Source organism: Zonotrichia albicollis, chromosome 15, assembly GCF_047830755.1.
Source record: "Zonotrichia albicollis isolate bZonAlb1 chromosome 15, bZonAlb1.hap1, whole genome shotgun sequence".
In the NCBI taxonomy this organism is placed as follows: Eukaryota; Metazoa; Chordata; class Aves; order Passeriformes; family Passerellidae; genus Zonotrichia; species Zonotrichia albicollis.
In genome coordinates, this window is record NC_133833.1 from 8,423,911 (window position 1) to 8,438,940 (window position 15,030).

Consider the following 15,030-nt stretch of genomic DNA (forward strand, 5'->3'; position numbering starts at 1 on the left):
ACCCATGTCTCATCCTGTGTTTTTGTGTGACCTAGGAGGGGCTGATGGTGGCCTTTGTGGCCTCAGAGCAGGTGTCTTGTGGCAGACAGGCAGCTGGAACCTGGCAGCGGCAGCTCACCTGGTACCTACTTCAGAGGGCATCGTTTGCACTGATTTGAATTAAGTTTGTACACTCCACACTGAAATGGTGCAATGATAGTTACATCAATTATCATTGCTTCTGCTATTGCAGAGGGCTATAGATCTAATTTTCTATAAATTTATTTTCATACCCTGGTTAAGCCCAAACACTTAAAACAGTAATTGTGAATGCTACAACATGGACAAAACATCTAAAGCACCTTAACAGCCACTGTGATATCTCTGGCTGAGTCAAGCACATTCTTGACAGAAACATCAACTCTACCTTCTCTTCCCTATTAAAAGAAAAATAAAATAGTTTTAGCAGTGGAGGCACATCCAGAGATTAAACTCAAACTCTTGTGTTTACTTGAGATGTCTCAGTGAATTAATCATCTCACTTTGTTAATTAACCTTGCTAGTACCATTAAATAACAATGTGGTTTCTGTTCATCCATGGAGCCAAGGCTGCTTGGTACTTATTTGACTACAAAGGCTCCTGCAATGACTCCCCAGAGCTGTTTTATAAGAGGGACTGTGAAGGAGCCTAATCTTAGCAAGGTGATTTATATTGGTCTGTTTACCATTGCTAATTTCAAGGTCAATAAAGCAAAGCAAAGAAACTTGAGTCTGGACTCAGAAAACAGATTAGGAAAACAAAGAGCTAAACCTTCTTGTGCTCTTGAAGCATTTTTCCCTAGCTTAGTGAGACTCAAGTACTCTTGTGAGCTCTTTTGTTCTCAGCAACATATGAAAACACTAAATTGTGAAATATTGCTCTGCCTTCCCTGTTCAGCTCCTTCTTACAAACCCAGAAAAAAGGCATAATTAATCAAGTACCAGCTTTTTTACCCAGAACTCATTATTTTTATGAATAATTGCTTTCCTATAAGTTATTTGTTAGGTATCAGAATCTCCTGGGTAGGACTCAAACAAGAAGGGTGTTTTTCCCTTTAAATTCACAGCCTCAGACAAAAGGAATGCCTAAGCCCACCTGCTTTGAACCAAAGCTTTCCAAAGAGCATCCTTGTGTGCAGGCTCAGGAGGATGCCCAGGTTTACATCTTTAGCAGTTTTGGGACTGGGATGCCAGGAGAAGTCAGGTGTCACAATGGAAATGTCTGCAAGCTGTTACACTACTTCAGTCTCCACAAAAACAGGAAAACAATCCCTGCTGTTTATTGTGAGACTCTCAAACACAGCATTGATCACAGCATCAATGGCCCTGCTGATGTCTGGCCTTTCAACCAAATATTGGAGCTGCAGCTCAGATCAAACCACAAACAAGCTCCAGCTTGCTTGGGTGGGACTGTGTCCATCCTGAAAGGGCAGCAACCTGATTAGGTCTGGAATTCAGTGTCATCTTCCTCCTCAAGAAGAAACCATGGCATTTGTATCAGAATGTTCTGGTTTACACCTTTCTGTGTTTTCAAGATAAGGTTTATTACCAATGGTTTTGCATTTCGCTGTTGAAGATTTAGGTTTTTAGATTTTCTTCATTTTCACATGGCTGGAAAGCCTCTAACTAATTATTTTTGAAAGAAGCTTTTCTGCTTCACCTCATTTAAATGGACTTTTTTAGCAAAAAGGAAAAGAATATAAAAATAAGAGAGCAAATAGTGGGGATCCAATCTGTCTCATTTTTTAAACAAGCCAGAGGAGGCTGTAATACTTACATCTGTATCCCTTCCTCCCTGGCAAAATCAGTTGAAAACCACAGAAAAAGGAAAGGAAAAAAAAAGAAAGGAATGATTGGTAGGAAATCCATTAATCTATTTTAAGAGAGGAAAAGATTGGGTAACATTGAATAGTCAACAAAACAAAAGTCAAATTGAAACGATTCTCTTGAGGTTCTATTGAGAAGTTTGCTCGGGATAATCCTCCCCAAAGACTCATCTCACTCTGCAAATACAGGGAGGTTTCCTCTCCTCCTGTATCAGTGTGATGCATCTACAGCTGTCACAGCCCTGACTGCCACAAAATTCCTTGGGCCTGCTCTGTGTTAATGCCAAGGGATTCAGGTGCTGGTAGAATCCAGCAGAGAGAAGAGGGCAGGATGCTCAATTCTCAAATAATCTCTGCTGAAGGAACAACAACAAGGTCATTTCAATAAGCTAGAAGAGCCATTAATATCCTGGCACCATGATATTTCCTAGCAAGTCAGAAGGCAAGCTTAAAGTAGGGATTATCTGGAACCAGTTGAACTGAAACTGTGTCTTTTTATTACCTCCACGACAGGACTTCCTGCTCGGCACAGATGGCTTTGTCAGTCCCTCTCTTACAGAGCTTTTCTTCCAGCTCTGCAGCAGCCCATCTGCCAGGGTTATTATTCTTTTGTCACAAAGGAAATAATGTTTCTTTCCCAGGCACAGCCACGGATAACTATTTTTTAAAGCCAGCTCCTCGTTTTTAATTACAATACATTTCCCAACCTAACACCCCAGAAAGGCTGCAAGAGTAATGAAAGATAATGCAGCTTTATACACAGTGACTGTAAATACACATTATTCATTCAGTCTGAAGAAGCAAACAAAAGTCCAAAACGTTACCTTGAAAAGCAAACAATGGCTCTTTTTAATAAACAGATCTCTTCTTCAGCAAGGAATATTGTTTATTAGAAAATCATAGTTCTTGAGTAGAAAAGAACATCTCCAGCAATTATTTTCCTTCCACATTTTACCTGTATTACAGACTCCTAAGAAAATATTTGAATAATTTAATGAGAAGTTTTTCACATTATGTACTTAGATTTCAAAAAGAGCATCAAATAATATAGCAGCAAAGTCAAAATAACATCATACAGCACCATCTGGAACATCAAATTACTGTATTTGAAAGCTTTGACTAAAACTATTTGCTACCTGCTGCAATCTGCAGAAAATACCACAAAAAATGATCCAGTTAGAGGAAGGTCATCACACAGACCTCATTCCAGGGATAAGCCTGCTGCAGTTTAGAAATGCACATTTCTGCTTCCTACTGAAAAAGGCATCCTGTTGGGAAGCTAGAGGAAGATAAAATAGGTACAGCTATTTGTTTGAACAATCTTGAGCTGGGGAGCTATAGAAAGTACATATTTGCTCTGCCACCATGAAGCCTGGAGTAGAAATCACATCAGCTCCTTCCCCAGCCTGGCTCTTTGCCCACACACAGCCTGCCCTGGAGCCAGCTTCAGCCAGGGACACCATGGAACTGGAGCAGTGCCCAGGGCAAAACCAACTTTTAGTCATTCACAAATACTTATCTTGTAGAATAAGTTTTCTTCCTGATTAGAGAGTGGTCATGGACTAAACGTTGTGGAGTTGGATAATCCCAAATCCAGCCCTCTCTAGTTCTTTACTATCAGGGTCCTTTCTGCCAGCAACAGGAAATTGAGACACTTTCCAATGAGGTCCAGCATCCAAATATCTACATTGATTAACTCCCTAAAGCAAAAGTACAGAGAAAAAAATCCAATCTGATAGTGCACTGGGAAACAAGAAAGCCCATGTTAAATAAAACTCATTTCTTTAAGTCTGGTACACAAGCAGGCAACCACAACATTCCAAATATCTTTCCAGTTGCTTAAATTTTCCATAAAGATCTTTTAATTCATAGGAATTAAGCCATAAACTTTCTAACTTTGAAAATCTCAGCTGAAACTTGTCCCTTGGGCAGGATGAAAGAATAACCATGACCTAGTATTTTCTGCAGCAAGTCATTCTGCCTGGTGTTATCTGCTGCTCAAGCACTGTCCTCATTGGAAATGTCCCTTCAGATCCCAGCTATACATCAAACACCTCTGAGGGCAGCTTGCTCACTTGGATGGAAAATGGATCATGACCTGAACACTCCCTTGGAGTGCATTCCCCTGCAGAGCTCCACAGGACCGCAGTGCTGCCAAGGGGATCTGGGGAATGCATTACTCTTGCAAATGAAAGCAATCTCTAGTGGTCCAGTCAGCTCTATCAAGCTATTTATATACTAACTTGATAAAACAGTTAAAACATTGATATAAAATATTTTGCAATGGCTCCAAGTGTTTTGGATCAACGAGGGTAAATCTCCATGACAAAAAGTAGAGGCCATCCTTGCTGGAATCTGTACTTCTACTTCATCCCATTTGCCACATCCTGTGACTTGTCTTGCTAGAACAGCTATATGAGCTAAAATCTCACTGTTTCTGGGAGAAAATACCAAGTTCCTCATACTAGAGAGTTTTATAAATAAAGAAAGTGCAGGCTTGTGCAACACTGTCATATCTACTCTGTGTGAAAACTGTATGTCTTCATCTACTGCTTTTGAATATTATATTGTAATTCAAAATTCTATTTGAATCAGAGCTTAATCAGACTATGATACTTGTATCAGCATGCTCTCCCTTATGAACTCCTCTGCAGTCCCTGGTTTATTACACTGGTTGATCTCCTTAATTTTTAATATATTTGAGGAGGACAGGACTCTAAAGACAAGGTAAGACTGAGAGTGAGTGAGACCCTAGGAGTCACTATTAAAGTGTTTGCATTTGCCAAGAGAGGAGCCTGGTAGGGATTTTCACAAGTATTTAACAAAGTCCTTTCATTCCCAGCGGATTTAGAATCCATTTCTCTGGAGACATTTCTGCAGGAGTGATGTGAGCCCTCTCTTCCCCCAGGCCAGCAAGCCCTGAGGAGGTTGGGCAGGTCTGAGCAGAGCACTGAGCTCCTGCTGAGAGCCACCATGGATCTGCTCAGGCTCAGCCTCTGCCAGACAGCTCATTATGGGAGCTCAGAGTATTTGGGTCTGTCTAAAGCCTTCCTTGGGAGATGCTCCCTAAATCCTTGTCACTGAGCCAACCTCTGACTCTGAATTCACAAGCGAGGCTGTCACTGCTGAAAACCCAGTGAAATTTCTGTAGACTGCAACATGTGTAGAATAACTTGACCCTTGGGTCTTCTACCTCTAAGTAGTAGCAAGACCTTAATGTGCCAGAGTGGTATAATGTCAGATTTTAGTGATCTATTAAAAAAAGGGGAAATACATTTTGCAAAATTGAAATCCACATTTAGACATGGTTCTTATGTACAGTGTCTCATGACCTGGGTGAAGACCTCTCCTCTAACCCAGCTATTGAAACAACACAGCTGACTGCAGAAAATTACTAATTTATTTCACTCTAATAATTTAGAGCAATACCTTTTTATGGGGTTTTCTTTCACATTTGCACAGTTTATTCTGCTAAAGTTTTCCCATGGACAAGGTGGGGTGTTCTCTGACATTACAGTTCAACCTATTGCACCTGCCTGCTCAGTCCTTTCTTCTTTTGTCACACTGGGACAGCTGAACAGATCAAGAAACCTGTCCCTTAAGAGCAGGGTGACCCTTCAATTGGTTGGTGGAGCTGAAGGTTCCAAAAGCAGAGACCTGTTCTCCTGGGGGAGTTTATTATGTGAAAGAAAGGTTATGCATGGTAAATTCCACCAGCAGAGAAAGAGCCCTTTGCACACACAAAAGGAGCCAGTCTTTGGAAATGTATAGCTCCATTTAAAAATAAATTAAAAAAAGCTCTTAGAGATATCGAGTACTCTGTGTGTGGAGATAAAGGTATTAACTTTCTGGACTATTTTTTGACAAAGGAGGAGTTCTACTTTTGTCTTTGCAGAGACACTCTATCCCTCAGAGACTCAGGAAAAAAATGAGTGTGACAAGCAGTGGAACTTTTTTCCTTTTTTTCCTTCTGATGAAGTCTTCAGGGATTCACAACAGAGATTCAAACAAAAAGTGCTGAGAGCTTCCTGTGGGATGGCCAAACAGAAAACTGAGTGAGGCTGCTCAGCACTTTGCTGCTTCCCAGGAGCTTTTCTCTCTTCAGGCCAGCACATTGTTTTACTAAAAGCCCATCCTATTAAAATGAGGGATTGTGCACATACACACCCACAGATCCCTCTGCACCAAGGAGGGAGACTGAGGAATCTCCTTGAATTTGCAATTGCACAAACACAAATTCATGTCTGCAACTGCTGCTCTGCAACTTTTGGGTTCCTTACATTCTAAACAACAATCAGGTCTTTCAGCCTTCAAATCTCCTCAGTTTTCAAAAGAAGGAATCAAATTTAACAACATCCTTAGCAATTCTTGGCACAACTGGAATTCTGATGCATCATCAAAACCCTCGATTCCATTTGCTACTGATGGATGTGAAATTACCTTAACCTTTCTGGATTTACTATTTACCTGCATTGTGATTTAGGATGCAAAGATGTATTTTAGCATTTAGTTTACCTGGTGGTGCTAAAGTCCAGTTTGCTCTGTGATGACAGAGGCTCTTCCTCTTTCCCTACACATAGGAGCAGTTACAATGCTTATTTTTGTTACTACAGAAAAAAAACCCAACTCATATTTCAAACAGAACAGCACAGGAAGTTATTTTGTCTCAGCATGCAACAGCTTCTGTAGCCATCTATTCAGCACTGATTTTTTTTTTTTTGTTCAAATCCTTACTGTTATTGAAAATAGAGACCACACCAAATGATCAGAGGTTGGTCCCTTTTCAAGCAATATTTTCCTGTCTTTGCCACACATGTGCCCATGGAAGAGGCATGAGTCACAGAGAGGGATGAGTCAATCAGACTCACTGCTGACCTGCAGCTAAAGCCTTCAGAATCCTCTAAAGGGCACCTGGAAAACAGCACAGAATAAAAGCCCAGCAGACTTCTCAGTGGGAAGAGAGCTTTGGGAGTATGAGAAAACCTTTATTGGAAATTATCACTGCAAGCAGACACTGGTTGCCAAGGTTCCAGTTTGCCCTTAGGCTGATTTCTTAGAATCACAGAATGATTTGTGAGGGAAGGGACCTTGAAGATCACTTAGATCCAAGCTCCTGCCCTGGGCAGGGACAACTTTCACCAGATAAAGTTGTTCCAAGCCCCATCCAACCTGGCTGTGACACTTCCAGGGATTGGGCAGCCACAGCTTCTCTGGGCAACCTGTGCCAGGCCCTCACCAGCCTCACAGAGAAGAATTTCTTCCTAACATCTAATCTAACCCTGCCCTTTGTCAGTCTGAAGGCATTTTTCCTTCTATCACTCCATGCCCTTGTCTCAGGCTGCCTCTGTTTGATGTCTGTGCTGCTGTACAGGGTGGCCTCAAGGTGAATGAGTCATCTGCAGCCTCCCAAGGAGCTGTGGTGAATGGGATGTGTGGGGGAGAGAGAAGAGGACTCTTCATTTGCAGCCAGCTGTTTAGGAATACTCCGGTGTTAATCTAAAGCACAGTTTGGCCTCTGAGAGTAAGACACAAATATCTTTAGAAAAGAAAAAGCAGCTTTGCAGAGTCTCTCAGAAAAGCACAGTATAGTTTTCAATTTCTCAGTTCTTAAAACATTTCTTATGCTTCAAAGTACTTTCCTTTAAAGATTCTCAACTCCCCCGAGAATCTTAGCTGTCATTATTTTTAAATGCAAATTTCTATCTTCTAAACTACTTAGATTCCCTGAACCCCATACCAGTAAGTTCTAATACCTCAGAAAACCAAAAAGCAACCCAATTGAAACTAATTTTAATGGTTTTTTTAATCTCCAAATATCTTGCTGTTCTGGGGAGCTTGATTCTCAAAGTATTTTAGAAACTATTTTTTGTATGGCTTAGCCCATAACAAGGACAAGGGGAGAGAGATATTCAGAATGAGAAGGACAGGTGCTGGACTGAAGGAGTGCAAGGAGCATCCTCATGACAGCCTGGATGAAGAAGCTGGGGCAGGGAACTGAAATGACCTTTCTACTATGCAAGAGACCAATGTCAGCCTCATTAACAGAGTCCTCAGATATGGTCCCCTCTCTAATCATCCCTGTTGCTTCCTCTAGAATACTCCCTACAGGAAAATATTCCAGTAGCACTCAGGGCCTCACAGGATAAAAATCTTTCCTCCTGAACCCTATTACTTAGCATTAATCTTCAGAGGAAAACAAATTATTAGAAGAAGTTGTTGGTAATTCTGGCATTACAAATTAAAGGGCAGTGGCAGGGAGATAACTCACATTTTTATTTTCTCTTTACATCAGCTCCCAATTGATGCAGGTACATTAACACCAACAGAGCTACTCCTGGTTTGCTCCAGTGCAGCAAGAGTTCCTGCCTTCTCTTTCTTAGACCTGCAACATAATTTTTGGGATCTTGGCTGTAGAACTTCTGGGTGGAAATAGCCTTTTGTCATTATAAGATCATGAAATGAAACCTGAGGAAGACTTGTGGTGCTCCAGCTGACAACCCTTCAGAAGGTCTTTTACTGAAGGCAGCTGAGGAGTCTGCATTTTAAACACAAAAGTTTAAAAAAGAAAACTAATGGGAAAAGTAATGGATGTACTTTCAATTTAAGTATTACAATGACTTTCTAGGAGATCCAAACTCCATTTGAGACAAATGGGTTTGAAATTGTTAACATTTCAGGGAAGATGTGGCTGCAGGACAGCTTTCAACACAGGGGATTTGTCTCAACAGATTTATCTCCTTGTTTTGAAAAAGGATTTGGGGATGTAGGGCTAGGAACACCCAGGCTTATTTATGCATTTGAAGTAAATAATCAGTTTTCTTACTACCATGCTGAATCAGAATGCTGCATGTCTGATTGTCTGTATGAGAAGCAACACTGGTGCTACTGCTGATGTAAGTAGGAATTGGTCATTGTAAGCAGTCAGAAGCCAAAACAGTGAGGAAAATAATCTATTTCTTTCTTTGTCACACAAAATTATAAGATTATGTATTACAAGGGGTGATATTTCAATGTTTAGAAGTGGTTTCTTTAGAAAAAATCACAATATAAATCCAGCAGTGTGGAGCATTTGTGTTGACAGAGTATTCTACAACTTTTGAAGTGCTTTTCAACTTGGATTCCATTTTCCTGCATCATTCATGAAGTGCTTTGAAGTGCTGGCTTCCAGAAAAGACCACGCATACCTGCAGAGGACCAAGTTTTCCAAGCTGACTAAATTTTTTGTATCCATGACTTGTGCTGAAGAAAAAATTAGTTTTCAGGCTAGAGGAGTATAATTTGGAAAGACATTATAAGGCTGTAAAATAACAGCAGCAACCTTTAAATGCTAAATATTTGCAGAACTCCTAGCAAATATACTCTTCTGGCTACAGTGATTACCTGCCTACTGAAATGTTTGCATACTTGCCTGTATTTAGTATCACCCTTTGCTGAGTGTAATACAGTGTTAAATCATTTTTCAGTGTAATCTTGTAAAAGGACAATTGCTGTTTGAGCCACAGCAGCTAAACCCAAGATTAATTACAGAAACCAAAAAAATGGTAGGGCAGCCCCGGAAATAACTCAATGGGAAGTTGGCCATCATAGTGACTGTCTCTTGTCACTGTCACCTGATTGCAACAGTTCCATACTTTCTTGGTGATTTCTTATGGGCATCTCCTCACAACACAGCCAACAAACTCCAACAACTCTCCCCTCACCCATCTACCCCACTCTTTTATAGCCCTCATCCTTATTGGACACAGCTGTGGCCTGTTAAGGGCAGGCCTGTTCCTAATCTTTGGTGATCAGTGCAGCTGCAACTCCTCAGGTGTGAGATTACCTTCTGCACTACCTTTATTTTCTTACATTCTGTCCCCCCACAAGTGTCACATTTGTAACTGTGAGGGGCTGCAAGGTTGGCTTCAAGGTGAGACCCTCCCATTCCCAAAGAGGAAGGATGAGGAGGGTCCTGCCTGCAGCTGCACAGGGCTTGGTGCAGCATCCAGGTGTCAGCACCATCACAGGAGTGAAATGGCCGACATGGGAGGAGGGCAAGAACATCTGCACACACATCCTCTCCTTTCCAGAGCTGTCCAAGCATTGGTTTGTATGTTAATTTGTGTAAATTGTCCCAAATCCAGCTTTGATTTAAAGCCTGTTTTCTTCAGGGGGTTACACTGAGCAGCTGCACAACCAGCACCCTCCAGCACTTCCCAGAGCTGTTCCTAAAAGCAAGAGGAGCCCTGTGAAGCTTTCTGCAGTGAATTTTCTGTTCTATCAGCTGTATGTACACTTTGAAGAGTGGGTTAAATGACAGAGTCCCACTTCTCAAGCCCTATTTGCTTGACAGGTATTGACTAAAAAATTTTGAATCTTTTCTCCTTGGATACAGCTCTGATTATGCCTTTTGGGTCTCAGATTGGTGGACAGTAACATTCTGGTGACAAGATGATAAATTTGACATTCTTGGAGTACAGTTTACTGTGCAAATTACTGCACTATAACATACTGTGCCAGATGAAATAAATGGACCATACTTCCCATTTTTTGAATCTTGTACAGTTGTTAACACTTATGCAAATTGGGTATTAAATGTCATTTCTTTTTTGACATCCAAATCACTTCATAAAGTCTCTCAAATGTAGAAGCTTCTACCTCCAGTACTAGTGTATTAGGAGTTTTCATGCACATTTATTCTGTTAAAACATTTTTAACATCCTTTGTGTGCGAGTTCCTTTCCCTCTTCAGCCTCCCTTTCTCACTACAACTGCTGACATGCATTTTTCTTCCACTTGTCAAATGCAATTTCAGGACACAGGCTCTTTATCTGCTACACCTCGCAGATGGGGAATTAGAAATTAATAATGATATTGGAGCTTTTTTGATTCCTAATACAACACACCTTTTGGCTCATGATCACATGGAAGTCCTAAAACATTATGCACTTATAAAATGTTCAGGGACAAATGTTATGAAATAAATGTTGACTGAATTCCCATCAAGTGATCTCATTGCATTTTAGAAGTAATACAATTTTACCTTCATTTAAAAATTCGTCTTTATCCAAAACCTGCACATAGAGGGTTTCAGTGTTACTGCCCTCAGAGAAGTTGTCCCTGATGCTGTTTTTTCCATCCATGATTTATAGCAGCCTATGTCACAGATGTCTTATTCAGGAGACAGATATGCCAGAAGAAAAGTGTCAAACGAGTTCTGAAGCAGTGATGAAATACACCCTCTGAAGATGCATAATCTACATCAAAATAAATGACTTTATAAATAGCAGAATAGCCCCAAACTATGAAGATTTAAAGAAATGAAATGTGTGGCTTGGTGGACAGGCAGCAGGCAGACATGCTTATCAGCAAGCACAGGTACAGGCTACTGGAAACAGAAGTTACCTACTTAATATTTAATTGTTGCAATTTTGCCTTATATTTAGCTTGGTTTTCCAGTACCAGGGCAGCTCTCAAACAGCAGAGATGACATGAACTGCTTTCTCTTCTCCCTTTTTTTTCCCTTATACCACAGTGTAGTGGTTTTCTGCACAAACACCTCATCACTGAGGGAATCTTAGAGGGAATTTTCAAATGCATCTGTGCTGGGAGCAGCATGCAGGTGGTTCTCAGGGGCTGGAAATGGTGCTGGTGATGCACTCAGTCCTCTCACATTACCCTTGTTCTGAGAATACTTCAACTCCAAGTTTGTTCTGAGCATTAAATTGGCCTTGAGATGAAGCAGCTGTCTGAGCTCCCTTGGAAGGAGGCCAGCTGGCTGTTAAGGCAGGCACTGGATATCCTAAGCAATGTTCCTGATCTTGTCCTTTCATCTGGTGTCCCCTGACACACAATGATCTCTTTCTGGGAGCTGTCTTGCAGCTCATGAATGTATTAGAGGTGCTGGTTGAGCAACTTCTCCACTTTCCCCCAGCTCAATAGTACTCTGATTTTTAAAGTAATTTGAAAAGCCACTCAATAACATCAATATAAAGCAAAGGCTTTAGCCTAAGATTCTATAGATATCACATTCTCAGAGTGCCCACATGATCTAAATATTGCCTTAATACAAAAAAAGTGCAAAAAGCCTGTAGGTAATTAGGAATCAGGTGTACTGGAGGAGCTTTGTGCTCTCACATCAGCTGTGGGAGCAAGGTGAGCATTCACTGATTGTTGCCACAGCACCCAGTGCCAGGTGCCAGCACCTTGTCCCACCCGCTGCACTCCTCAGTCTCACCACAGCTGGGCCATTTCCCCTGGATTTCCCTTAAAAATAAAACCCACAAGTTCAAAAAAAGTCATGAAGTATAATACTTCCCTTTTTTGCTGGAGCAAAAGATACAAATGCATGAGTATTCCTTCAGAAATGTTGACCTTTTCTGCTTTTCTTTGGATCCAGAGTAAAATCCCATTTCATACGATTGCCATCCCTAATGAGACAACTGCTGTCCCCTTCACAGCTCCCTGCAGCTGACTCAACAAGTCACTGTGTGTGATGGCAACATTTTGGGAAAAAGGCAGGTTGAAACTCTGTGATACTTCTCTCATCATAATGGAATCATTCCCAATTAAAAAACACTCTTTTCACAAGTGCAGTAGTTTAGTGTTTATTAAAACCTAGAGATCAATAGGCTTTCTTAATATGTAATGCCTCTGGGTATCACATGCCACCATAAAATAGAAGAATTCCTACAAGCTGTGTGCTTGATACTCAAATGAATATTTTAACCTTTCAGGAGAAAAAAAACCACCCCAGTTCCCCCCACACCAGCTTCCCTCAAGAATCCACTTAATCATATTTTGAAATTTAATAAGGTTTTAGGAGTGATAACAGTGTGCTAGGTTACAGCAATGGAAGGGAATGGATTATTCTAACCTTTAACAAGAGCAAATGTGAAGGGCGATTAATTTGGGAGGTTTTCTGAGGTTGGAAACAACATCTGAGCTCCTTGAAGTCTATTGTTTCACCTTCTGTTGAGGTTGCTCAGCCATCTCCTATTTAACCTCCCCCAGTGAGCAGCCTGGAGTTATGGCACCACCAAACAAGCTGGACCCACACATGGAAATTAAACTAATACATCTCAGAGAGGAGGAGAAAGCTAAAGCAGAACAGGGGAAGGCTCCTGTGCTGAGTCCTGCCACAGATCAGAGCAGATTATCACCATGGTTCTTGTGGCTTTAGACAGCCCACGAACAGAGGAATCCACTCATCTCCCAGTCCCAGAGGGTGAGACTGCAAGAGCTATTGAGTAACAGCAGAACAAATAATATGCAAATAACTACTTTGAAACCTAGTTCTGATCTGTGTTTTCATTCTCACCAAAGGGCACTTCTCAATAGAGGCTTTGATCAAGCAGGCTTTGGTGGTAACTTTGATAATTCTTAGTAAATTATCCTGTTGTTGGCAGTAGTCTGGAATTGCCTGCACTCACTTGGTTAAGTTTCCCTGACTTCAGGGTGTGAGTCACACAACATCTCTGACCTGAGCTGGGAAGAGGCAGGAGGGAGAGGGCTGGGGAGCATCAGGTGTGGAGCAGAGGCTGGTTTGAAGTGTGTTCCTTCCTTCTGCATTTTAGCAGCCGAGGAAGGTGCAGATCTATAGAAAACTCAAATCACTCTTAAACCATGAATTGGGGGTGCCATTTTTAACAAACACTATGTGCTATTTTCTGGTGTATTGTTGACTACAGTTCACAACTGATTTCTTTTTTTTTTCTTTTAAATAGCACAATTATGCAAGAAGCTCTTGATACTCATCCTGCTCAAGTCACTAGAAATGTATGGCAGACTTAGAAAGCAACAGACTTAGAAAGAGCCCTTGATTATAGATACAGAGACCTTTCACCACCTCTGCCTGCTGAGAGAGCCCCTGGAATAAATGTGTTTGTCTCTCTGTTTCAGATATACCTTTTACCTCTGCATCTCATTTGGATCCACCCCGTGGTGCCTGGGTTAAAACCCTGTGGCATCAACTTTGAATTACATTCTTTACAAGCCAGAATTGTCAGGTGTTTTAAGAGCAGGAAGAAGATAGAGCAAAACGATATAAAAAGCTTGGAAATTTTTTTCTGAAAAATTCTAATGCAAAGGGGTTGTAGCACACAAAGAAACACTGGGAAGGGAGAAATGCAAGGGATGGACTGTGTTAAATCAGCATGGATAAACTTTCTCACTGAAGCTCACACATGACACTGTAATCATTCTGCACACATTTTACCAGTAACCAAGGCATCATAGCAACCTGTATATCAGCTATACCCATGTAAGCAAGCCCACAGTTGTTTTTCTTTTTATTTTCTTTTTAAAGCTGACTACATTTATGTGTTTAGGCTCATGGTAGGCTGCATTCAATTTTTTTAATATTTAATTTAAAATTTACTTAACTTTTTTGGTGATATTAAAATGTTCAAATCAAAACCACCTCACATGATGAGTCCAGCTGCAATTCTGATTTTCAGTCCAGCAAACCTGTAGTTTGAGAAACATCCCTATAAATCCCTAGAGAATATCACAGCAGACTGAAATGGCTTCAGGCCTTTTTTTGTCCCCTGCAAACAGTAACAGTGACCAAAGAGCCATGGGACAGGAGGATGCAAATATGTCAAATATTCATCTTACCAGATACCAGCCATTTCTTTAGGTTTCTGCTTGGGTTGACTGGATCCCAAGATCCCATCTGGGAAGCATCAGAATTCAGGACTGTGAAATTTGGCTTTTGTAGCTTCAATGACAGAATGACCTAACACATTGCCCATGAAGTGCTCTCTCCCTGGATTTAATATAGATTTGCAAAATGACTCTGCATCGATGGGAGATGAGGTGTGGTGAGCAGCAGAGCACAGAGGCAATGCACGAGGCACGAGGCACTGCTGCTGCTCACTGAGGACAGCTCTGCTGCCTCATTAATTCTTAGCCTGTTGTTAATCTCAGATGCTCACTTGATTTTGTGACCCTGCCAGGTTTCCATTTAGCACAGCCCTCTGTAATGTTCCTTTTTCCTGCTGGTTTTCTCTTCCTGGAACACTGCTGCTCTCTAGCTTTCAAAACTCCTTATGTCCTCCAATTTTCTCTCATACACTTTACTGCTTTCCTGTCTAAATTAAGCTGAAAACATATTATTCATGTCCTAGGCAAAGATATCATGTTTTTTCTGCATGTTTTAAAAAGGCAGGAGCAGAAATTACTCACCTCTGAAAGGAAGGTCAGCA

At 41.1% G+C, this 15,030-nt stretch overlaps 1 long non-coding RNA gene across 1 annotated transcript in view; it reads right to left on the reverse strand.

The window, feature by feature from the left end:
• Positions 1 to 14,786, reverse strand: part of LOC141730961 (uncharacterized) — a 37,440-nt gene extending 22,654 nt beyond the window's left edge. Inside the window, exon 1 of the long non-coding RNA XR_012582813.1 lies at positions 14,441 to 14,786. This is a non-coding gene — a long non-coding RNA (uncharacterized LOC141730961). The remainder of the gene's footprint in view (positions 1 to 14,440) is intronic.
• Between the last annotated feature and the right edge of the window lie 244 nt (positions 14,787 to 15,030).